Genomic DNA, 24,047 nt, shown 5'->3' with positions numbered 1-24,047 from the left:
GCATTTTGATTACGTGAGCACACATACAAGGATGAGATCAATGATAATACAGGGCAGGTTAGCAACATGAGTATGAGCAGTGACTCTTGACATAAAACACATTTGCCAGTAATCCATTTATTTGTATCTGATAATGTGTTTATACTGTATGAATTAACCTCAATATACTACTTTTGTATTTAACAAGCTTTCTACATCAGCATCATATTCCTCGTCTTTCCCCGTAGAGACGTCGCTTCCAAAGTCTCAAAGGGAACATGAGGTCACAAACGGAGACACTTAATCTAGTGCAAGGCTTCAAAATCTAACAGGGTTCAGGGGTCAGGGATGGGCTGAGGACAGATGGACAGGGCTTCCCTGGCAGTAGAAGAATATATAGAGAGTGAGAGAGACAGACAGATAAACAGAAAGCGAGACAGAAATACCAGGAAACCGTGGCTATGTCGCCTGGGCCAGACCTTCCCAGGGTTACCCAGATAAGTAGGTAAGGCCGAGAGGTGAAAGGTCAGGCCTGGTGTTTACGTTAACAGGCAGGTCGCCAGGGTTACGGTAGGGCCATGGCAGTGCTCTAGTCGGACCGGTTCGCTTGACGTATCCATCCGCGTGGAATGGAATGTGCTGAGGAGGCCCGGATGGATCAGATGGATGGTGGATGGATAAGGCCCAGCGGTCAATGGGTCATGTAAGCATGGTTGTGCTGCAGACAGATAGACAGAGGCTGAATCCCCAATGAGCTCCAAATGAGCCCTGGTCAAAAGTATTGCAATATATAGGGAATAGGGTGTCGTTTGAGACACAACCAGACAGGGACAGCAGCCAGTCGCCCAAACAATACACAGACCGGCCGCTGATCCGATGTCTTCCTGATTGGTTGACATGTGGGAACATAGGCCTATAATTTGTTGTAATGACGACCCAGTTAAGAACGGGCATATCAAGCACAATGTTGTGGTCTAGGATTATGCATTTCCTCTCGCTCTCTCCACTGTTTTGGCCCTTGATTGTGTTATGGTTTTGGCCCGACTTACGTTGTGCTTGAAGGTTTCAGTCAGAGTGTGGAGTCCAGTCTTCTGTCTGGCTCCAGACTGGTCATGGCTCTGTCCCAAGGCAGATGTCCTGAATAAACAAGAACAAACAGTACAAGAAATTACAGAGAATAGAATTAACACAATTCAGTTAATTTCATCTTCATCCACAAGGCAACCGATAAATAGGGGTAGTGTGTATGGAGCGTCTCAGAATAGGAGTGCTGACTTAGGATCAGCTTTTCCCATTAGATCACAATGAATAAGATTAGATGAAGCAGATGGAGCAGTGCTGGTCTTGTCTCAGTCAGTGGAATAAAGAGAGAGGAGGCTTCTCTTGATTCTCTGCTTCTTTTCGTAGTAAAAAAAAAAAAAAATCTATCAAGAAAACCTGGTGCTTCACGCAGAGCTAGAACAAACAGAACCTTCAAACAGCAGGAGGACTTACAGGGAGAGAGCCGTACAGCAACCACACAAAGAGACAGGCCTGGTGAGAGACATGTAATCCCGCCTGTAGGTGAGAGTGCTCATCTGGGGCTGAAAGATAAGAGCAGCATCCCAAGTGCCACCTTATTCCATACGTAGTGCACTACTATTGTCTGGTCAAAAGTAGTGCACTATATAGGGAATAGGATGCCAGTTGGGATGTAGACACAGACTGGAGGAGGACGGGTGGAGGACGGAGGGGGGTCTGGAATGGAGGGTCAGGGGGAGAGGGAAGGGGGGGACAACAGCAGCAGCCGGCCCAGTGGAGGCCAGGCCAACCTCCCCCAGGTCTTAGCCAGGATGAAAGCTCTGGATCTCTGCTAGATAAGGGCAGGATGCGGGGGGGGGGGGGGGGGGGGGCATGTCCAGCGAGCATGTTCCCAGCCATCTTTCCATAATCACTGTACTCTCCTCTACAAAAGCTCTCTGAGTGTCTGTGGTACCAGACCCTCAATTATATTAGGACCTGTGTGGTATTTAGTATGAGTGTGTACACTAGGTATCAGGAATTATCTACACTAAAACCGATCTGACTGCACATGCCATTTCAATATCAAAACACAGAGCTGCATTCTACGTATCCACCAAGTGGGAAGGAATCAGATAATTCCATATTTGTTTGTGTCGTGAGTGTACTCAAAAAGATGTATCTGTGCTCAATTTATTTTTCCTACATGCGTACTAAACACTAATTTCTCCTGTGGAGGTTAAGGATTCGTCCAGGACATTGAGGTGTGTCTGTGTGTGTGTGTAGAGCAGGATCTCTGCCGTCTCTCTGAGGAGCGCAGGGTCGGTCAGGGGGGAAATTAAAATCAGTGTTTGCAGAACTACTTGTTTTATCCCAGAGCAGATGGAAGGAGGGAGGGAACAAGGAAGTAGCGACCGCATGGGGAAGAAGAAAGGAGGGTGGAGTTCAGCTTTAACTCTTACAAGACAGACCACAGAGGTGTAGTGCAGTGGGGGAGGGCAGAACATACTGAGTGTCCCAAATGGCACCCTATTCCCTATATACAGTACACATACAGGTAACTGCCCAAATAAAGGAAACACCAACATAAAGTGTCGTATTTGATGATTTCTTCTAGACATGGTAGCCAAAAATAACGGGCAACTGGGCCTTTTTATACACGACGCTACCCATGGGATGGGATGTTCATTTCTTCCTTAACTCAGGAACCACACCTGTGTGGAAGCAGCTGCTTTCAATATACTGTGCATCAAAAGTAATGCACCACATATGCAATAGGGTGCCATTTGGGACTCAAGCCCATGGTATTCAGCGCCACGCAGAGTGGACACACAGGAACAGAAGCACAACACCGTATGACGTTAGCTGGCACCTGTCCTGAACAGATCAATGAAAGAAATCAATTCCAATTACGATCTAGCCGCTTGGCTCTAAATAGGGATGTGGATCAATCAATATCCATCTCAAAGGGAACAAAAAAATAGTGTTTGTTTGTGTGTTTGTCAGCGTTCAGATTTCCCCAAAAAAACTAGCAAGGATGCCATTCAGCTAATTTGTTAATGAAGCAAAATCTTGCTTAAATGTAGATTCACCTAAATGACATTACCATGAGAAGTACCGCAGATATTGGTATGAGAGAGATGCAACACTTGGCTCTCACACAGTCACACACAGTATCTGTGCATGTGCATTGGTTTGCGTCACTCTGTTACAGCATGGCAGCCAAGGGACCAAAACAGCTGAGAAGTTGAGCCTTCTGCTTTAACGCACTTAGTTGTTGCAGAAATTGACCCTCTATGCCGTTTCCTTTCTGCATCTAAGTCATATCGCTGAGCCTACCTTTAATTGTTACTGTAGTAAAGACGGGATATTCTGGCTACTTTGTGCTAAAAATCAGATCAGTGTATGCCGACCTCTGTATGCGATTTTTTTTACAACATTCTCAGGACAAATATGGCTGTAGACTTCCGTAGAGTGATAATTCTGTCGGAAGGAGCCACCGTGGACAGAGCTTTCCTGTGTTGAACAGAGTGGAGGAGAAAGGTACAATGCTGTAAACCAGCCAATCACCTTTGACCTGGCGTAGCTGTTGACGAGGCTGTGAGTGTGTATGTCATGTCCATAACACTACCAGGGTTCTGTCACAGCTATACACACACAAAGCCGTGTGTGTGGGAGCGAGCGCGTGTGTAGCTGTGACAGAACCCTGGTAGTGTTATGGAAATGACACACACTCACAGCCTCGTCAACAGCTACGCCAGGTCAAAGGTGATTGGCTGGTTTACAGCATCCTGCCTTTCTCTTCAACACAGGAAATGAATACCTCTCTGTCCACGGTGGCTCCTTCAGCATGATCACTCTACGGAAGTCTACAGACATATTTGGCCCCGTCTGTCACCGGGCCTAGGTGATGTCACTGTCACCTCTGGGTTAGAGGTCAGATAGGAACTCTACATGTTCACAAGCGCTCCTGTCTCAGCTCTCTTGGATGTGTCCCAAATGGCACCCTATTTCCATACTGTATAGGGCACTAGTTTTTAGCAGAGCCCTATGGTCCCTGGTCAAATGTAGTGCACTGTAAAGGAAATAGGGTGCTATTTTGGGAAACACCCTTTTGGATGAGACATTCCCAGAGGGTTACGGAGAAGGAAGTGTGTGTTCGTCATCTTACTGTGTTCCACACTAAACCTTTACCTGTTCCCTTTCATTTCGCTATAGACCTCTGGTCAAAAGTAGTGCACTAGGGAATAGGGTGCCATTTCAAATCAAATCAAATTTTACTGGTCACATACATATTTTTAGCAGATGTTATTGCAGGTGTAGCAAAATGCTTGTGTCCTAGCTCCAACAGTGCAGTAATATCTAACAATTCACAACAATACACTCAAGTCTAAAAGTAAAATAATGGAATTAAGAAATATATAAATATTAGATTGACAAAAATACAGCAGAATACAGTATATACATATGAGATGAGTAAAGCAGTATGTAAACATTATTTAAACATTATTAAAGTGGCCAGTGATTCCAAGTCTATGTATCTAGGGCACAAAGCCTCTAAGGTGCAGGGTTGGGTAACCGGATGGAAGCCGGCTAGTGATGGCTATTTAACAGTCTGATGGCCTTAAGATAGAAGTTGTTTTTCAGACTCTTGGTCCCAGCTTTGATGCACCTGTACTGACCTCGCCTTCTGGATGATAGCGAGGTGAACAGGCCGTGGCTCGGGTGGTTGATGTCCTCAATGATATTTTTGGCCTTCCTGAGAGGCGCTGTTGCGCCTTCTTCACCACACTGTCTGTGTGGGTAGAGCATATCAAAATCGTCAGTGATGTGTAGGCTGAGGAACTTGAAGCTTTCCACCTTCTCGTCTGTGGATATATTGGGGCGGTAAGCAAATTGAAGTGGGTCTAGGGTGTCAGGTAAGGAGAGGTGATGTGATCCTTAACTATAGTAATTTAGTTCAGTTACCTTTGCTTTCTTGGGTACAGGAACAATGGTGGACATCTTGAAGCAAGTGGGGACAGCAGACTGGGATAGAGAAAGATTGAATACGTCCGTAAACACTCCAGCCAGCTGGTCTGCACATGCTCTGAGGACGTGGCTAGGGATGCCGCTGGGCCGGCAGCTTTGCGAGGGTTAACACGCTCAATTATCTTACTCACGTCAGCCACAGAGGAGAGCCCACAGTCTTTGGTAGCGGGCCGTGTCAGTGGCACTGTGTTATCCTCAAAGCGGGCGAAGGTGTTTAGCTTGTTCGGAAACAAGACGTCGGTGTCCGCGACATGGCTGGTTTTCACTTTGTCTGATTGTCTGTAGACCCTACCACTTACGTCTTGTGTCTGAGCCGTTGAATTGCGACTCCACTTTGTACTGACGTTTTCCCTGTTTGATTGCCATATGGAGGGAATAACTACACTGTTTTGTATTCAGCCATTTTCCCAGTCACCTTGCGATGGTTAAATGCGGTGGTTCGCACATTCAGTTATGCACGAATGCTGCCATCCATCCACGGTTTCTGGTTTGGGTAGGTTTTAATAGTCACAGTGGGAACAACATCCCCTATACACTTCCTGATGAACTCAGTCACCGTATCCGTGTATTCGTCTATGTTATTATCAGAGGCTACCCGGAACATATCTCAGTCCGCGTGATCAAAATAATCTGGAAGCACGGATTCCGAATGGTCAGACCAGTGTTGAATAGACCTTAGCACAGGTACTTCCTATTTGAGTTTCTGCCTATAGGAAGGGTGGAGAAAAACAGAGTTGTGATCAGATTTGCCAAAGGGAGGGCCTTGTAGGCATTTCAAAAAGTTGAGTTATGGTCTATGGTCCAATGTTTTACCAGTGCGAGTATTATCTTCTGGGCAGAAGATACTGCCCATACTTCCCCTGTCCACTGACCAAAAAGTATTTTTACTCGTCGTTTTTCAAAATACAAGCCTGAAAACATGTCTAAAGACTGTTGACATCTAGTGGAAGCCATAGGAACTGCAATCTGGGCCCTAACCCATAACATAGTCAATAGGCATTCAATGGAAAACAACTCACATCAAAAAATTCCCACTTCCTGGATGGATTTTCCTCGGGTTTTCGCCTGCCATATCAGTTCTGTTATACTCACAGACAGTATTTTAACAGTTTTAGAAACTTCAGAGTGTTTTCTATCCAATACTGCCATGCATATGCATATCCTAGCTTCTGGGCATGAGTAAAAGGCAGTTTACTTTGGGCACGTTTGTCATCCAAATACTGCCCTACCCAAGAGAGGTTAAAGTCAATGTGTTGGTGGAACAGTAGTGTTTTCCTCAAATTCGCTTTGTTATAATCCCCAGCTACAATAAATGCGGCCCCAGGATATGTGGTTTCCAGTTTGCATAAAGTCCAGTGTAGTTTAAGGGCTGTCGTGGTATCGGCTTGAGGAGGAATATACACGTCTATGAATTTGAGCGAAGATAATTCTCTTGGGAGGTAATACTGTCGGCATTTGATTGTGAGGTATTCTAGGTAGGATGAACAAAATAACTTGAGTTTCTGTATGTTATCACAATCACACCATGAGTGGTTGATCATGAAACACACACCCCCGCCTTTCTTCTTCCCAGAGAATTCTTTATTCCTTACTGCGCGATGTACTGAGAACCCAGACGGCTGAATGAATGGGGACAGTATATCCCAAGGGAGCCATGTTTGAAACAGAGTATGTTACAATCCCTGATGTCTCTCTGGCAGGAGATCCTCGCCCTGAGCTCGTCTACTTTATTATCCAGAGACTGAACATTAGCGAGTAATATACTCGAAAGCGGTTGATGGTTTGCACGCCTCCTGAATCAGACTAGAAGTCCCCTTCGAATACCACTTCTCCGCTGGCAGCCTCTGGAATAAGTTCAATTTCCCTGGGGGGTACAAACAAATAATCAAATTCTGGAAAGTCGTATTCTTGGTCGAATTGCTGGCGAGCTACCGCCACTCTGATATCAAAAAGTTATTTCCGACTGTATGTAATAGCACCCCAAAAAATCTGGGCTAATAATGTAAGAAATAACCCCAAAAAACTAAATACTGCAAAGTTGCTAAGGAGCTAGAAGCAGAGCTGCCATATCTGTCAGCGCCATCTTACTTACTTGGGATGCAGATGTGGAATAGGCAAACTCGCAACTCCCCCCAAACCTTGAGAGGCTCACCAAGAGCCTCTTCACACTTACACTTTTTTGTAAAAATACAGTGGGCTACAGATATTGAAGAATGAGGATGTTTCGACTTATTCGAAGGAGAAAAGTAGTCTTTCTGTTCAGTCTCTTTTATTTATGACCTTTTCTGCTGGCCATGAACTTTCTCAAACAGGTATTACTTTCTATCATTCTGGGCAAAATATACATACATAGGCCTAAATGAATTAAAAAATAATGTGCCAAATTACTTTCCATGTTCTGAAATAGCATGCAGAGCTCGGTTAGAACTCATCGAAACGCCACAAGGATTTCAAGAGCCAAATTTGATTTAGAGAAATGGTATGAAACGTTTTGTGATATCATATATGCTGAAATGGGGGAAAAATCATGTGAATAAAGACTACATCCCCAAGTCCAGGAACATTTACAAACTGAACAGCCTTATTGGAACGAGTTAAGGGACCTATGGCCTGTAATGAGCCAGGCTGAGCACTTCTTTCTAAAGGGTAAATATAGGAATACAAGAAAACATTTCATTAAGGAACTGAAGAAAAAACAGCATGCTTAATAAGACTATTCAAACTGAGATATCAAAGAGGGCAGGTATTACACCTTTGAGGAAATACAGACAAGAAATCCTCAACAGTTCTGGAACCAAATAAATACGTTAGGACCAAAACGACATAAAATAATTCCAATGGAAGTCGGGGAAGAGCAACTGTGGCATATTATGAGGAAGAATTTTATAAAAGACGCATATTCCCTGAAAACTTAACTGGAAAACACATTGTCAGAACTCTTTAATATATGTAACCCGTACCTAAATGAGGAGCTGTCCGTGGCAGAAGTTATAAGCTGCAAAAAAATGGGAAACTAAGTTCGACATGGTTTGCTCCAAACTTGTTTTGAGTACAGTATCCTACGTAAACTGAACCATTCTAACGACCGCCAGATCTTACAAATGTTCTATAAATCTGTCCTGCGGAGTGTGCCGTCCTTTGGTCTAATATGCATGTTCGGAAAACATGCGAGTGCGAAACCAAGTCACGCTTCAGCGCTTGATTAAGACTGCGGGAAGAATAATTGGTATAGATCAAGAATCAGCCACCAAGCTGTACACACAACTCCTCCTCCTAAAACTTGAAAGCATTTTACAGGACAGTGCTCATCCCCCTTCACTCAAAATTCAGTTTCAGCAGTAGCCGGACAAGGGTAGATTATGATAGATATGGGGACTCTTTCATTCCAACAGCTGTTAGGCTGCATTATAGATTGTCTGTTGGTCCTTCGAATACACAGCATATTGCTCTTTCACTTTAAAATGTATAGCTATAGCGCTCTGAATGAATTATTTTGTGTAGTTTCTGTGTCATGTTTTATGTACTGTCTTTGTAAGCACATGACCAAATTAATGTCCCCCTGGTGGAATAATAAAGTTGATCTGAATCTGAATCCACTTGGTATGAGTAAGTCTCTAGTGAATCCCATTTCCAAATCTTCTTCGAATCTGTAATTAAAAAGATACTCATACAGTATGTCATCACTATTGTGTTGATTGATTAATTCCGGTCAATAATTTTGTATTAAAAAGGCTTAGGTAGCCTAGGCAACCGCAGTGTGAATATAAACCACATTTGATCACAATCACATTTTCTCAGAACACAAATAAATTGGCCTATTTTAGGCTACAACTACATAGCTGAGGCTATAAAAACATGACGTTTCCCCTAGTCCAGATGGGATCAGAGCGCATAGGCTTCTCTTGGCTACCGGCAGCTGTGGTAATCAGACTGAGAACAGACTAATTGTCCACTTTGACAAATCATGAGGCATTTTTGTTTGGAGGGGGTGGGTTTCCATATAAAACGGTTAATCACGGTGAACTCGCATGATTTGCATGATATTGATAAAAAATAAAGCCTGGTTTGTTGTAATGTTGTACGGTAGGCCTACTGTACTTTTCTATTCATATGAGAGGGTTAATTGTTCATTTTTGATGATGGCTAATGAAGAAGACATGCTGATATAGCAACTCTGTGCTTTGTACTGAAGCTAAAATATAATGAATGTAGCCTACAGATGAGAAAATAAACCCTTTAATTGTCAGCACATACAGTACATGCTTGTGAATTGTTGCATTATTCAAGTGTGTAATATGGTTTGGTTGCATTATTCAATTGTGTAATACGTTTTAAAATAAAAGTTTATGTCATTGTTGAATTGTTTGTGCTTCCTGGCTACGGTCAATTTGAGCTGCTGACTAAGAATGGCACGTTGCCAGCCACCATAAAAGACAAGGCAAGGATGTACTGTAATGTGAATTGAAAAGGAGAATTCTCTTTCACCACCCCGCTCCTCAGACTCTCCTTCATGTCTCGTAGTGGGAATAGGGTCTAAGAAAACACCTGCTTCTCTAGTCCCACCTAAACGACAACACAGCACATCGCAGTGCTATGGGAGAACTCGTTTAATGGGGCTCCTCCGCTAGGGAGGAAAGGATCTGGTGGCTTTTTCAATTTTATGTACTGTATACACAGAGCAGACGAAACGGTAGAACGGTAGTCAGACAGGTGGAGAAATTCTCTTTCTGTCTGTGTGTGTATAAAACACAGCTCTGTCTGTGTGAGCCGGTTCAGGGACGTGGCGAACGGAGAGACAGATAAACAGAGGAGAAAGGAAAGAAAGAGAGGAGGAAAACAATCCCTCTATCCAAGGGCAGTGCACCTCGATCACTGAACTGGGTGGTGAAGGACAGAGTGGCTTTGACCGCACCTCAAGGAGCTGTTTGAAGCGAAGGGCAGCTTCATGCTTCAGAGAAGGACGATCTTACGGTGGGGGAGTGGTAGTGTTAGCAGCGTCAGGTATAGGTAGCAGAAGGGCTAGTGTAAGAGGCCCCCAGTCTGTCTCGCCAACCTCTTTTTCTTTAATGATGACTGCTCCCTAAGACCTGGTTGATGGAGATCAAAGGAATATGCAGATCGTCCCACAGGTTCTCCTCCTCTAAGAGGTGATATGAAGTTTCTAAAAGCAGGTCAAGGCAACACCCTCTTCATTTACATAAAAGTACTGTAGCCTGGAGTATTAGTACTTAGAGCCTGATGCTAGTATAAAAATGGGTCTTGTGGCTAAAAGAAAAAGTTAATATTTGTCACATGGTTCGTAAACAACAAGTGTGGATTAAGAGTGAAATGCATACTTACTGGCCCTTCCAAATAATGCAGAAAATAAAAATAATAAACAAGGAATAAATACACAATGAGTAACGATAACTTGGCTATATACACGGAGTACCAGTACCTAGACGATGTGCTGGGGTATGAGGTAATTGAGGTATATAGTGCTTTCGTAAAGTATTCAGACCCCTTGACTTTTTCCACAATTTGCTACATTACAGCCTAAATCTAAAATTGATGAAATTGATACCCTATAATGACAAAGCAAAAAGTTATTTTCGAAATTTTTGCAAATGAATAAAAATAGGATATCGGTCACCTCCCTGATCAAGGCTCTTCTACCCTGATTGCCAGGCGGCCAGCTCTAGGAAGAGAGGAGGACACTGTTCTTGGGGACCTTCAATGCTGAAGAATTTGTTTGGTACCCTTCCCAAGATCTCTGCCTCGAACACAATCCTGTCTCGGAGCTCTACGGACAATTTCTTCGACCTCACTGTTTGGTTTTTGCTCTGACATGCACTGTCAACTGTGGGACCTTATATAGACAGGTGTGTGCCTTTCCAAATCATGTCCAATCAATTGAATTTACCACAGATGGACTCTAATCAAGCTGCAGAAACATCAAGGATGAGCAATGGAAACAGGATGCACCTGAGCACAATTTCAAGTCGCATAGCAAAGGATCTGAATATTTATGTAAATAAGATATTGTTTTCAATTTATTTTTAGCAAACGTTTCAAAAACCTGTTTTCGCTTTGTCATTATGGAGTATTGCGTGTAGATTGATGAGAATAAAAAAATAAATAAAAACATTTACAATAAGGCTGCAAAGTAACAAAATGTGGAAAAAGTCAAGGGGTACTTTCCAAAGGCACTGTATGTACATCTAAGTAGGAATAACGTGACTAGGCAACACGATAGATAATAAACAGTAACAGAAACAAATGTGATGACTCAAAAGAGTTAATGCAAAAAAGAGTTAATGCAGAAAAACTTTCATCACAGTCCCATTGGATCAGAAGTTTACATGCACTCAATTAATATTTGGTAGCACTGCCTTTAAATTGTTGAACTTGGGTCAAACGTTTTGGGTAGCCTTCCACAAGCTTCCCACAATAATCTGGGTGAATTTTGGCCCAATCCTGCTGACAGAGCTGGTGTAACGGAGTCAGGTTTGTAAGGCCTCCTTGATCGCACATGCTTTTTCAGTTCTGCCAACAGAGGTGAGGTCAGGGCTTTGTGATGGCCACTCCAATACCTTGACTTTGTTGTCCTTATTAAGCCATTTTGCCACAACTTCGGAAGTATGCTTGGGGTCATTGTCCATTTGGAAGATCCATTTGCGACCAATCTTTAACTTCCTGACTGACGTCTTGAGATGTTGCTTCAATATATCCACACACTTTTCCTGCCTCATGAAGCCATCTATTTTGTGAAGTGCACCAGTCCCTCCTGCAGCAAAGCACCCCCACAACATGATGCTGCCATCCTTGTGCTTCACGGTTGGGATGGTGTTCATCGGCCTGCAAGCCTCCCCCTTTTCCTCCAAACATAACGATTCGTCATTATGGCCAAACAGTTCTATTTTGTTTCATCAGACCAGAGGACATTTCTCCAAAAAGTATGTTATTTGTCCCCATATGCAGTTGCAAACTGTAGTCTGGCATTTTTACGGAGGTTTTGGAGCAATGGTTTCTTCCTTGCTGAACGGCCTTTTATATAGGACAAGTTTGTTAACAAGAAATTTGTGGAGTGGTTGAAAAACGAGTTTTAATGACCCCAACCTAAGTGTATGTAAACTTCCAACTTCAACTGTAATTAGCAGGCAGCGCGTGTTTACTGTCCTGTTGCGTTTACTGTCCTGTCGCAAACAGTGCATTCTGACATAGCGTACATAAAACAACTCACACTGGGGTGACCGTTAGATATATTTGGAACTCACGTATGAAAAGGTTACCTGTAAAATTACAGGAAGATTTTTGAATTAGAGATGATTACTGTAACTTTACTAGAATTTGTTCATTATTCCGAAAAGGAAATTACTGTAAAATTTGTGAAGTTTGTCAAATGACATTTTAAAAAAAATAATTAAGCGTACCAGTACCGAGTCAATGTGCAGAGGTACGAGGTAGTTGAGGTAATGTGTACATGTAGGTAGGGGTAAAAGCAACTAGCCAATCAGGATAGATAATAAACAGCAATGTAAGTGGTGTGAAAGTATGTGTGTGTTTGTGTGTGGCATCAATATGCATGTGTGTGTGAGCGTATGTAGTGTGTGTGTATGTGTGTGTTGGCATGTCAGTGTGTGTGAGTGTGTGGGTAGAGTCTGTGCAAAAAAGGGTCAAAGCAAGTCTGGGTGGCCATTCGATGAACTGTTTAGCAGTCTTATGGCTTGGGGATAGAAGCTGTTCCAGTGCCTTTTGGTCCCAGCCTTGGTGCATTGGTACCTCTTGCCATGCGGTATCAAGAGTGAACAGTCTATGGCTTGGGTGGCTGGGTTCTTTGGCAATTTTCCGAGCCTTGTTGCGCCGGCACCACACAGCCAGGTCTCTGACCTCCTCCCTGTAGGCTGTCTCGTCGGTGATCAGGACTACCACCGTCGTGTCATCAGCTGGTGGTGTTGGAGTCATGCATGGACACACTGTCATTGGTGAACAGGGAGTACAGGAGGGGACTAAGCACACACACTGGGTTCAAAATGTATTTTCACACCTTCAATGACTAACTGTGCTTGTTTGAGCTAGCCTGGCACAATGGAACCCATGGAATAGTCCAAAAACTGCAAAACCCACACATCTAGGCACTCAAATCAAATGCAGAAAAGTATTTGAAAATGAATCAAATACCACTTGAACCCAGGTCTGGTTAGTTAGCACCGAACTGAAAAATGCAGTGGTCATTCCTGAGGTATAGAGAGGGAAAGGTGAAAGCCTGCCTGTCTCTCTCTTGTCTCAGCAGAGTTAGAAAAGGTTACTGCACAAATTGAGCAGCTGCTCCAGAGTCTTTGACAGGCATTAGAACCTGGGAAACATTGTCTGGCAGGATCAAAGGGAACCATGGGTAATTACTGTAGTTACCTTCAGTGATGCTGTTAAATTAACCACACACACACAGACACACACACAACCTTACCCTCACTAGCTAGTTTTAATGGGCCTCGAAAGAGGAGGCATAAAGCAGAGGGAACACAGTGGCAGTGTCTCAATCGAGGCAGATAGCTTCCTTTCCTTGTGTCCTTTCCTCCATGACCCCCAACCTGTCATGGCCAGGACAGGAGGCCATTCAGGATCAACTCATTCAGTCCTGTCAGCCATTATAGTACAGAGTTGATGAAAAGAGAAAATGGAGGAAAAGGGAGAGATGGTAAAAGATGTGATGGCGGAGTTAGATTATCTATTTTTATAACGAGGTCAATGATAGTTGAGGGATTTGACTCTCCTGGGAGGAGAGGAGGATCACACACAGGAGATGAGATGTGGATACCTTTGCTTGGCGCTCTTTTGCTTTGGCGGTCTGTGTAAACAGGACACGATAAGAAGCGAGGAGAGGAAACGGTCATCTCTGATTCCTGGATATTTGAGGTATGGCAGGCTTTTGGGAGTTTCTCCCCCTTTACGGAGAAGCTTTTAATCTTTCAATTTCCTATGACATAACAATATTCTGTGCAAGTCTGCGCAGGTCTATCTCAAACTAGGGCTGGGTGGTATACCGTTTTTTGCGATATTCCGGTATTGATGCACGGACTGGTTTGGGTTTTTACTTTACCTTCTATAACGGTATTTGAATGTTTGGTTTGTTAAATATATTTTACTCTGCCACTTGAGTCATCTCTCTCCGCTCTCTCGCCCCATGCTGCTTTCCACACAGACCTAGCCCCGCCCCGGTCACTCAAGGAGCGCATTCATTGTTGCTCGACCATGAGAGACCACTTGCGTTGTCTCTGCATGGTCAACGCAGCACATGCAACAATGTTGATGACTACGATGCAGTTTCGACTTTGCTTCCTAATATAATTCCATTGGTTAAATAAATGCCTAGCTAAATAAAGGTAAAATAAATGTCAAAAATGCTAATCGCTAGTTAGCTGGCTAGCTAATAAAATGTACTGAGTCATATTAAATGTAGCTAGTTATACAGCCTGGTACCAGTGATGGTGTAGCCCTAAATCAGCAGGTTGTTTGTGCAACAGTATCTTTTAAATCAAAGAAGAATAGGCGAAGTAGCTAAGATTAAACATTTAATGTAGCTAAAGATAATAGGGTCCCCTAGGAGTTTGTTTTATACTGTTCAGTTAAAAAGATCAGAATGGAGAGAGACCCATTGAAATCACTTAGAATGTGTTTTCAAACTGGGGTCACACACTACTCATAAAGCTAATTTAGAACTTGTATTATTCAACAACATAAAAGACAGTCCAAAATGTGAAAACATATTGTGATATTATAGAGTGGGGCAAAAAGTATTTAGTCACCAATTGTGCAAGTTCTCCCACTTAAAAAGATGAGAGAGGCCTGTAATTTTCATCATAGGTACACTTCAACTATGACAGACAAAATGAGAAATACAAATCCAGAAAATCCAGAAAATCACATTGTAGGATTTTTAATGAATTTGCAAATTATGGTGGAAAATAAGTATTTTGTCACCTACAAACAAGCAAGATTTCTGGCTCTCACAGACCTGTAACTTCTTCTTTAAGAGGCTCCTCTGTCCTCCACTCGTTACCTGTATTAATGGCACCTGTTTGAACTTGTTATCAGTATAAAAGACACCTGTCCACAACCTCAAACAGTCACACTCCAAACTCCACTATGGCCAAGACCAAAGAGCTGTCAAAGGACACCAGAAACAAAATTGTAGACCTGCACCAGGCTGGGAAGACTGAATCTGCAATAGGTAAGCAGTTTGGTTTGAAGAAATCAACTGTGGGAGCAATTATTAGGAAATGGAAGACATATAAAGACCACTGATAATCTCCCTCGATCTGGGGCTCCACGCAAGATCTCACCCCGTGGGGTCAAAATGATCACAAGAACGGTGAGCAAAAATCCCAGAAACGCACGGGGGGACCTAGTGAATGACCTGCAGAGAGCTGGGACCAAAGTAACAAAGACTACCATTAGTAACACACTACGCCGCCAGGGAGTCAAATCCTGCAGTGCCAGACGTGTCCCCCTGCTTAAGCCAGTACATGTCCAGGCCTGTCTGAAGTTTGCTAGAGAGCATTTGGATGATCCAGAAGAAGATTGGAAGAATGTCCTATGGTCAGATGAAACAAAAATAGAAGTTTTTGGTAAAAACTCAACTCGTTGTGTTTGGAGGACAAAGAATGCTGAGTTGCATCCAAAGAACACCATACCTACTGTGAAGCATGGGGGTGGAAACATCATGCTTTGGGGCTGTTTTTCTGCAAAGGGACCAGGACGACTGATCCGTGTAAAGGAAAGAATGAATGAGGCCATGTATCGTGAGATTTTGAGTGAAAAACTCCTTCCATCAGCAAGGGCATTGAAGATGAAACGTGGCTGGGTCTTTCAGCATGAGAATGATCCCAAACACACCGCCCGGGCAACAAAGGAGTGGCTTTGTAAGAAGCATTTCAAGGTCCTGGAGTGGCCTAGCCAGTCTCCAGATCTCAACCCCATAGAACATCTTTGGAGGGAGTTGAAAGTCCGTGTTGCGCAGCAACAGCCCCAAAACATCACTGCTCTAGAGGAGATCTGCATGGAGGAATCGACCAACATACCAGCAACAGTGTGTGAAAACCTTGTGAAGACTTACAGAAAACGTTTGACCTCTGTCATTGCCAACAAAGGGTATATAACAAAGCATTGAGATAAACTTCTGTTATTGACCAAATACTTATTTTCCACCATAATTTGCAAATAAATTCATAAAAAAATCCTACACTGTGATTTTCTGGATTTTTTTTCTCCTTTTGTCTGTCATAGTTGAAGTGTACCTATGATGAAAATTACAGGCCTCTCATCTTTTTAAGTGGGAGAACTTGCACAATTGGTGTCTGACAACTTTTTTGCCCCACTGTATTTGTGTGTTATATTGCCCAGCCCTATCTCAAACACACAGCATAAATGAAAAATGTTTAAAAAAAATGTATTACCAATGGCATTGTTCCGTCTTCCTTCTGTTGTGGCCCCTTCTCTCTATGAGGTGGTCCCTCCTCTCTTCCAGGGTCGGTACCAGAGGTCTGCTCCTCTCCCTGAACCTCTCCACGGGCCCCTGGAACACAAACAGTACATATAGGCTGAATTAACTAAATATACTACTGTAAAATCACATTATTTCTGATAGTATTTTTAAGGCATCCATTAGACACACAGATTGTGGTGACGCGCGGCCAAGCGCCTGCTGCTCTGCCCCAACATTAGACAAAGAAACGAAACGTTCAACACACCAGGCTACCAGCCAGGTGGGTGGTTGGGGACCCCTGGCCACTCGGTCAGGCTGTATATTAAATAAATCAAGAGCATTCTACTGTGTAAATTATTCAGTTAACACACCTTATCCTCTTCCAACAACCTTGTTAGAGAACCTCAAGAGTGAAAAGCAAAAGAAAGGGAGGGGGAAAAAGACAAGGGAAGGAAAAGAAGAAAAACAACTCATTCACCTGCAACTCAGCAAAACTCTGGGTACATCTCTAAGCACTCAGCCAGAGAAGAGAGATAATTCACCCTGACACCTCCATTGTTTCAGAGTAACGGTAACACACACACACACACACACACACACACACACACACACACACACAGAGAACAGTGTTTTCAGTACATATTTATAGAAAAATGGCTCTAGATCAGGGATGGGCAAGTTTGATGTGGGCCACAAAACAATTCAACTCATGAGGGGCCGCAGTGGCTCGTGGGTTTGTGTACCCACATCCATACACTTTTTATTGGTCCGCGGGCCTACAAAAGGGAATGATGCCTCGGTTTCAAACACATAAAGAAATATGCTTAAGTCAATCCATATGCAACATACGCACAGTATATAAGAAAGGAACACTAAACATACAGGGACAGTTTCCCAGATACAGATTGAGCCTTGTCCTGGATTCAAAAGGAAGATCTATGGAGAATATCAATTAAAAATGCTTCTTAGTCCAAGACTACGGTTTAGGATTGGGCAGTATACCTATTTCCATACCGTGCCTCTGCCATCCAGGGTTATACTATTACCGGTAGTGCACACAATCTTTTGCGGGGAAACAAAATCCCTAAAAACATCACTTACAAGAATGCTAACAAAATTCTAACAAGTACTAAGGAATTCTCAAAGTGGATGCTACGTAAATGCTAACGAGCGTATACAAACATTACATTAACCCAGCTCATAAAGTATCTCAAAAAGCAGTTTGCAGCACGCACAAAACAAATAATAGGCAGCTTAATTCATGAGGGGATTGTCTCTGCTGCTATTACCAAGAAGCTTGATCTTGCAAACTAACATTGGCCACTTAGTTAACATTAGCAAAACTCCAGCTGGAGAGAACTTATTTAGATAGTTAACTTAATAGATGATATATATGTGGCAAACTGTTGTAAATTTCATAATTTCACCGCACTTAAATTGCACTGCAGGAGTGACTCACCTCACGAAGCTCCCATTTTGCATGTTTGCTTCTTTGTAAACAAACACATGTAGCTGGTTCAAACCTCTATTTTGGGAAAATAGTACTGGTAAACTTTATAATGAACAATTATCTAACGGGCAAAATTATGACCACAATCTGCTGTATCTATTACCTAGTGCACAAGCTGACTGCAGGTATTTATTTTAAAAAATAACACATTTTCAGGGCCTCCCGAGTGGCGCAGTGGTCTAAGACACTACATTATAGTGCTAGCTGTGACACGAGAGATTCTGGTACGAGTCCAGTCTGTCGCAGCCGGCCGCGACCGGGAGACCCATGGGAGGACGCACAATTGGCCCAGCGTCGTCCGGGTTAGGGGAGGGTTTGGCCAGGAGGGATGTCCTTGTCCCATCGCGCTCTAGCGACTCCTTTGGCGGGCCGGGCGCATGCACGCTGACACAGTCGCCAGGTGTACGGTGTATCCTCCGACACATTGGTGTGGCTGGCTTCTGTGTCAAGAAGCAGTGCGGCTTGGTTGGGTCGTGGTTTGGAGGACGCACGGCTCTCGACATTCGCCTCTCAAGTCCGTACGGGAGTTGCAGCGGCGAGACAAGACTAACTACCAATTGGATACCACTAAATTGGGTAGAAAAAGGGGTTAAAAAAAAGCCTAACATTCCAAGCCAAAAAACGTCACATCAGAATGATAATAAAAAGCTAACAAGCCAATAACTAGAATCCTCATAGAGAATGCTGACGCATTGAGAACATTTTGTACAGTTTCTGACCTAAACTACAAAAGTAACTCAAACATGTTACTCAGTTTGCTGCACACACAAAAAACTAATATTAGCCAGCAAGGCCCTTGATCCAGCAGGGGATTATCTGCGGTTACCAAGCAAATGCTTGATATTGGAAGAAGCTAGCTAACCACTTAGCTTAATAAACTCTGCAAAAAAACAACAAAAAAAAGTCACTTTTTCAGGACCCTGTCTTTCAAAGATAATTCCTAAAAATCCAAATAACTTCATAGATATTCATTACAAAGGGTTTAAACATTGTTTCCCATGCTTGTTCAATGAACCATAAACAATTAATGAACAAGCACCTGTGGAACGGTCGTTAAGACAATAACAGCTCACAGACAGTAAGCAATTAAGGTCACAGTTATGAAAACTTAGGACACTAGGGCCCTTTCTACTGACTCTGAAAAACACCAACAGAAAGGACCCTGTTCATCTGCGTGAACGTGCCTTAGGCATGCCGCAAGGAGGCATGAGGACTGCAGATGTGGCCAGGGCAATAAATTGCAATGTCTATACTGTGAGATGACTAAGACAGAGCTACTGGGAGACAGGACAGACAGCTGATCGTCCTCGCAGTGGCAGACCACTTGATCACCTGCACAGGATCAGTACGTCGGAACACCACACCTGCGGGACAGGTACAGGATGGCAACAACAACTGCCCGGTTACACCAGGAACGCACAATCTCCCCATCAGTGCTCGGACTGTCCGCCATAGGCTGAGAGAGGCTGGACTGAGGGCATGTAGATCTGTTGTAAGGCAGGTCCTCACCAGACATCACCGGCAACAACGTCGCCTATGGGCACAAACCCACCGTCGCTTGACCAGACAGGACTGGCAAAAAGTGCTCTTCACTGATGAGTTGCGGTTTTGTCTCACAAGGGGTGATGGTCGGATTCGCGTTTATTGTCGAAGGAACGAGCGTTACACCGAGGCCTGTACTCTGGAGCGGGATCGATTTGAAGGGGGAGGGTCCGTCATGGTCTGGGGCGGTGAGTCACAGCATCATCGGACTGAGCTTGTTATCAATGCAGGCAATCTCAACGCTGTGCGTTACAGGGAAGACATCCTCCTCCCACATGTGGTACCCTTCCTGCAGGCTCATCCTGACATGACCCCCCAGCATGACAATGCCACCAGCCATACTGCTTGTTCTGTGCGTGATTTCCTGCAAGACAGGAATGTCAGTGTTCTGCCATGGCCAGTGAAGAGCCCGGATCTCAATCCCATTGAACATGTTTGGGACCTGTTGGATCGGAGGGTGAGGACTAGGGCCATTCCCCCCAGAAATGTCCGGGAACTAGCAGGTGCCTTGGTGGGAGAGTGAGGTAACATCTCACAGCAGTAACTGGCAAATCTGGTGCAGTCCATGAGGAGGAGAGGCACTGCAGTACTTAATGCAGATGGTGGCCATACCAGATACTGACTGTTACTTTTGAATTTGACCCCCCCTTAGTTCAGGGACACCTTATTCCATTTATGTTAGTCACATGTCTGTGGGACTTGTTCAGTTTATGTCTCAGTTGTTGAATCTGGTTCATACAAATATTTACACATGTTAAGTTTGCTGAAAATAAACGCAGTTGACAGTGAGAGGACGTTTCTTTTTTTTAGTTTAACTACTAAATTAGCAAACCAATTGCACAACTGCAGAGAATTTAGCACATTTTAAGACAGTTAACTTAATCACTGTAAGATATCTAGCTGGCAAACATTTAGTTGCGAATTCCATACTGTAGATCACCTAGATCACCTGGTGCATGCTGCATGACTCACAAGGCTTCGGTCTCTCGTCGTTGTGTGCTTGTAAACACACCACATGACTGGGGACTGCCGTAAGCTACATAATAATGTGACAGGAGAAATAAAGAACACAATGTTCTTTATCTCCTGAAGTATTGCACAAGTTGACTCCCGAACTTATTTCTATTCAAGCATATTGGATGACTGTCATTCATTTTCCATTCACCCAGTTCAATGTAACCGCGATCGGTTTAGGCTATTACATGTTCCTCAAATTTCCCCTAAACACATCATGAGGTTGCTACAACCTAGCCTATTAATGAAAGTTAACAACGTAGGTGCACACAGGTCGAGATACAAATTTGAGGTGACAGACACTGACACATTCAATACCACCTTGCATCTTGCTGATCTGGGGTGTAATCATTAGTCCAACAGTTGCAAACAACTGTTTGTCCATTGTATGTTTATTCCCATTTCGTTTGCGTCTATTTTTCAACAGAATCGGTGGAATGAATACACCCCCGATCACGAGTAAACACAGTTCCCTTTCAGAGCAGCCACGTTGTATTCCTTCTAGCATCTATGCACTCTCCTTCTCTCACCTTTCCCCTTCACTTGTGGACTTCAATGCACAACACATCAGCTGTATGTAACCAGGCAAAAAAAATAATCCAAGCCAAACTATATCATAACCACTACACAAAGCCTACGTCGATGTCCCCATATTAGCTAAAGTAACGTCAGTCAACATAGCTAATAGAACTAAAGCATTAGTAATCTCACTACAATCATTCAGTAACATTACAGTGTACAGTTAGTAAGCAGTTTAGCACTTACACCGGTGGGCCCTGCTGGCAATATATTTGTAAAACCAAAAGCTTACATTGACTTAGAAGAGTTCTAGTGTTGTGTTGGATAGTCATAGCTAACATAGCATCCCTCTGTTTGAGCAGGGGCTAAACTAGCTAGCTGCATTTAGACGGAAGCTAGCTGTCCTCCAGCTACACCATAGTGCTACAGAGTGCTGTTGAGGCTACTGTACACCTTCATTGCAAAACAGTGTGTTTTAATTAGAGGTCGACCGATTAATCGTAATGCCCGATTAATTAGGGCCAATTTCAAGTTTTCATAACAATCGGAAATCGGGAAATTTTAGGGCGCCAATTAGAATTTTTTTTACACCTTTATTTAACTAGGTAAGTGAGTTAAGAACACATTTTCAATGACGGCCTGGGAACGGTGGGTTAACTGCCTCTCTCTCGTTGCACTCTACAAGGAGACTGTTACGCGAATGCAGTAACCCATTTAAGTTGCTAGCTAGCATTAAACTTCTCTTATATAAAAAAAACAATCATAATCACTAGTTAACTACACATGGTTGATGATTTCACTAGATATTATCTAGCGTGTCCTGCATTGCATATAATCTGACTGAGCATACAAGCATACAAGTATCTGACTGAGCGGTGGTAGGCAGAAGCTGGCGTGTAAACATTCAAACAGCACTTTGGTGCGTTTTGCCAGCAGCTCTTCGTTGTGCGTCAAGCATTGCGCTGTTTATGACTTCAAGCCTATCAACTCCCGAGATGAGGCTGGTGTAACCAAAGTGAAATGGCTAGCTACAGTGCCTTGCGAAAGTATTCGGCCCCCTTGAACTTTGCGACCTTTTGCCACATTTCAGGCTTCAAACATAAAGATATAAAACTGTATTTGTTTGTGAAGAATCAACAACAAGTGGAACAACATTTATTGGATTTTTCAAACTTTTCAAAAACTGAAAAATTGGGCGTGCAAAATTATTCAGCCCCTTTACTTTCAGTGCAGCAAACTCTCTCCAGAAGTTCAGTGAGGATCTCTGAATGATCCAATGTTGACCTAAATGACTAATGATGATAAATACAATCCACCTGTGTGTAATCAAGTCTCCGTATAAATGCACCTGCACTGTGATAGTCTCAGAGGTCCGTTAAAAGCGCAGAGAGCATCATGAAGAACAAGGAACACACCAGGCAGGTCCGAGATACTGTTGTGAAGAAGTTTAAAGCCGGATTTGGATACAAAAAGATTTCCCAAGCTTTAAACATCCCAAGGAGTACTGTGCAAGCGATAATATTGAAATGGAAGGAGTATCAGACCACTGCAAATCTAGCAAGACCTGGCCGTCCCTCTAAACTTTCAGCTCATACAAGGAGAAGACTGATCAGAGATGCAGCCAAGAGGCCCATGATCACTCTGGATGAACTGCAGAGATCTACAGCTGAGGTGGGAGACTCTGTCCATAGGACAACAATCAGTCATATATTGCACAAATCTGGCCTTTATGGAAGAGTGGCAAGAAGAAAGCCATTTCTTAAAGATATCCATAAAAAGTGTTGTTTAAAGTTTGCCACAAGCTACCTGGGAGACACACCAAACATGTGGAAGAAGGTGCTCTGGTCAGATGAAACCAAAATTGAACTTTTTGGCAACAATGCAAAACGTTATGTTTGGCGTAAAAGCAACACAGCTGAACACACCATCCCCACTGTCAAACATGGTGGTGGCAGCATCATGGTTTGGGCCTGCTTTTCTTCAGCAGGGACAGGGAAGATGGTTAAAATTGATGGGAAGATGGATGGAGCCAAATACAGGACCATTCTGGAAGAAAACCTGATGGAGTCTGCAAAAGACCTGAGACTGGGACGGAGATTTGTCTTCCAACAAGACAATGATCCAAAACATAAAGCAAAATCTACAATGGAATGGTTCAAAAATAAACATATCCAGGTGTTAGAATGGCCAAGTCAAAGTCCAGACCTGAATCTGATCGAGAATCTGTGGAAAGAACTGAAAACTGCTGTTCACAAATGCTCTCCATCCAACCTTACTGAGCTCGAGCTGTTTTGCAAGGAGGAATGGGAAAAACTGTCAGTCTCTCGATGTGCAAAACTGATAGAGACATACCTCAAGCGACTTACAGCTGTAATCGCAGCAAAAGGTGGCGCTACAAAGTATTAACTTAAGGGGGCTGAATAATTTTGCACGCCCAATTTTTCAGTTTTTGATTTGTTAAAAAAGTTTGAAATATCCAATAAATGTCGTTCCACTTCATGATTGTGTCCCACTTGTTGTTGATTCTTCACAAAAAAATACAGTTTTATATCTTTATGTTTGAAGCATGAAATGTGGCAAAAGGTCGCAAAGTTCAAGGGGGCCGAATACTTTCGCAAGGCACTGTAGTTAGCGCGCGCTAACTAGAGGAACGGATGCTTTACTGTTACACTGGCAATACTAAAGTGCCTATAAGAACATCCAATAGACAAAAGGTATATGAAATACAAATGGTAGAGAGAGAAATAGTCCTATAAATACTATAACTACAACCTAAAACCTCTTACCTTGGAATATTGAAGTCTCATGTTTAAAGGAACCACCAGCTTTCATATGTTCTCATGTTCTGAGCAAGGAACTGAAACGTTAGCTTTCTTACATAGCACATATTACACTTTTAATTTCTTCTCCAACACTTTGTTTTTGCATTATTTAAACCAAATTTAACATGTTTCATTATTTACTTGAGGCTAAATTGATTTTATTGAT

The 24,047-nt window shown here is 43.1% G+C and overlaps 1 protein-coding gene across 5 annotated transcripts in view; it reads right to left on the bottom strand.

Annotated features, from left to right (window-relative positions):
• The window catches only part of LOC110535556 (zinc finger protein 438), a 96,704-nt gene that overhangs the window by 14,714 nt on the left and 57,943 nt on the right, over positions 1–24,047 (bottom strand). For 2 of the 5 annotated variants that reach the window (XM_021620623.3, XM_090189851.1), the window contains 3 exons: positions 16,446–16,564; positions 1,029–1,116; positions 523–697 (listed from right to left, as the gene is read on the bottom strand). The gene's annotated coding sequence lies outside the window, so the exon portion shown is untranslated. Of the gene's footprint in view, positions 1–522; positions 698–1,028; positions 1,117–4,661; positions 6,875–16,445; positions 16,565–24,047 lie in introns of those variants that run through there. The other 3 variants (XM_021620622.3, XM_090189852.1, XM_090189853.1) reach the window with 2 other exon arrangements.

This window comes from Oncorhynchus mykiss, chromosome 11 (genome assembly GCF_057628025.1).
Source record: "Oncorhynchus mykiss isolate SJ-2025 chromosome 11, ASM5762802v1, whole genome shotgun sequence".
Lineage (NCBI taxonomy): Eukaryota > Metazoa > Chordata > Actinopteri > Salmoniformes > Salmonidae > Oncorhynchus > Oncorhynchus mykiss.
The sequence above is the reverse complement of the archived record's forward strand: the minus strand, read 5'-3'. Positions and strand labels throughout refer to the sequence as shown.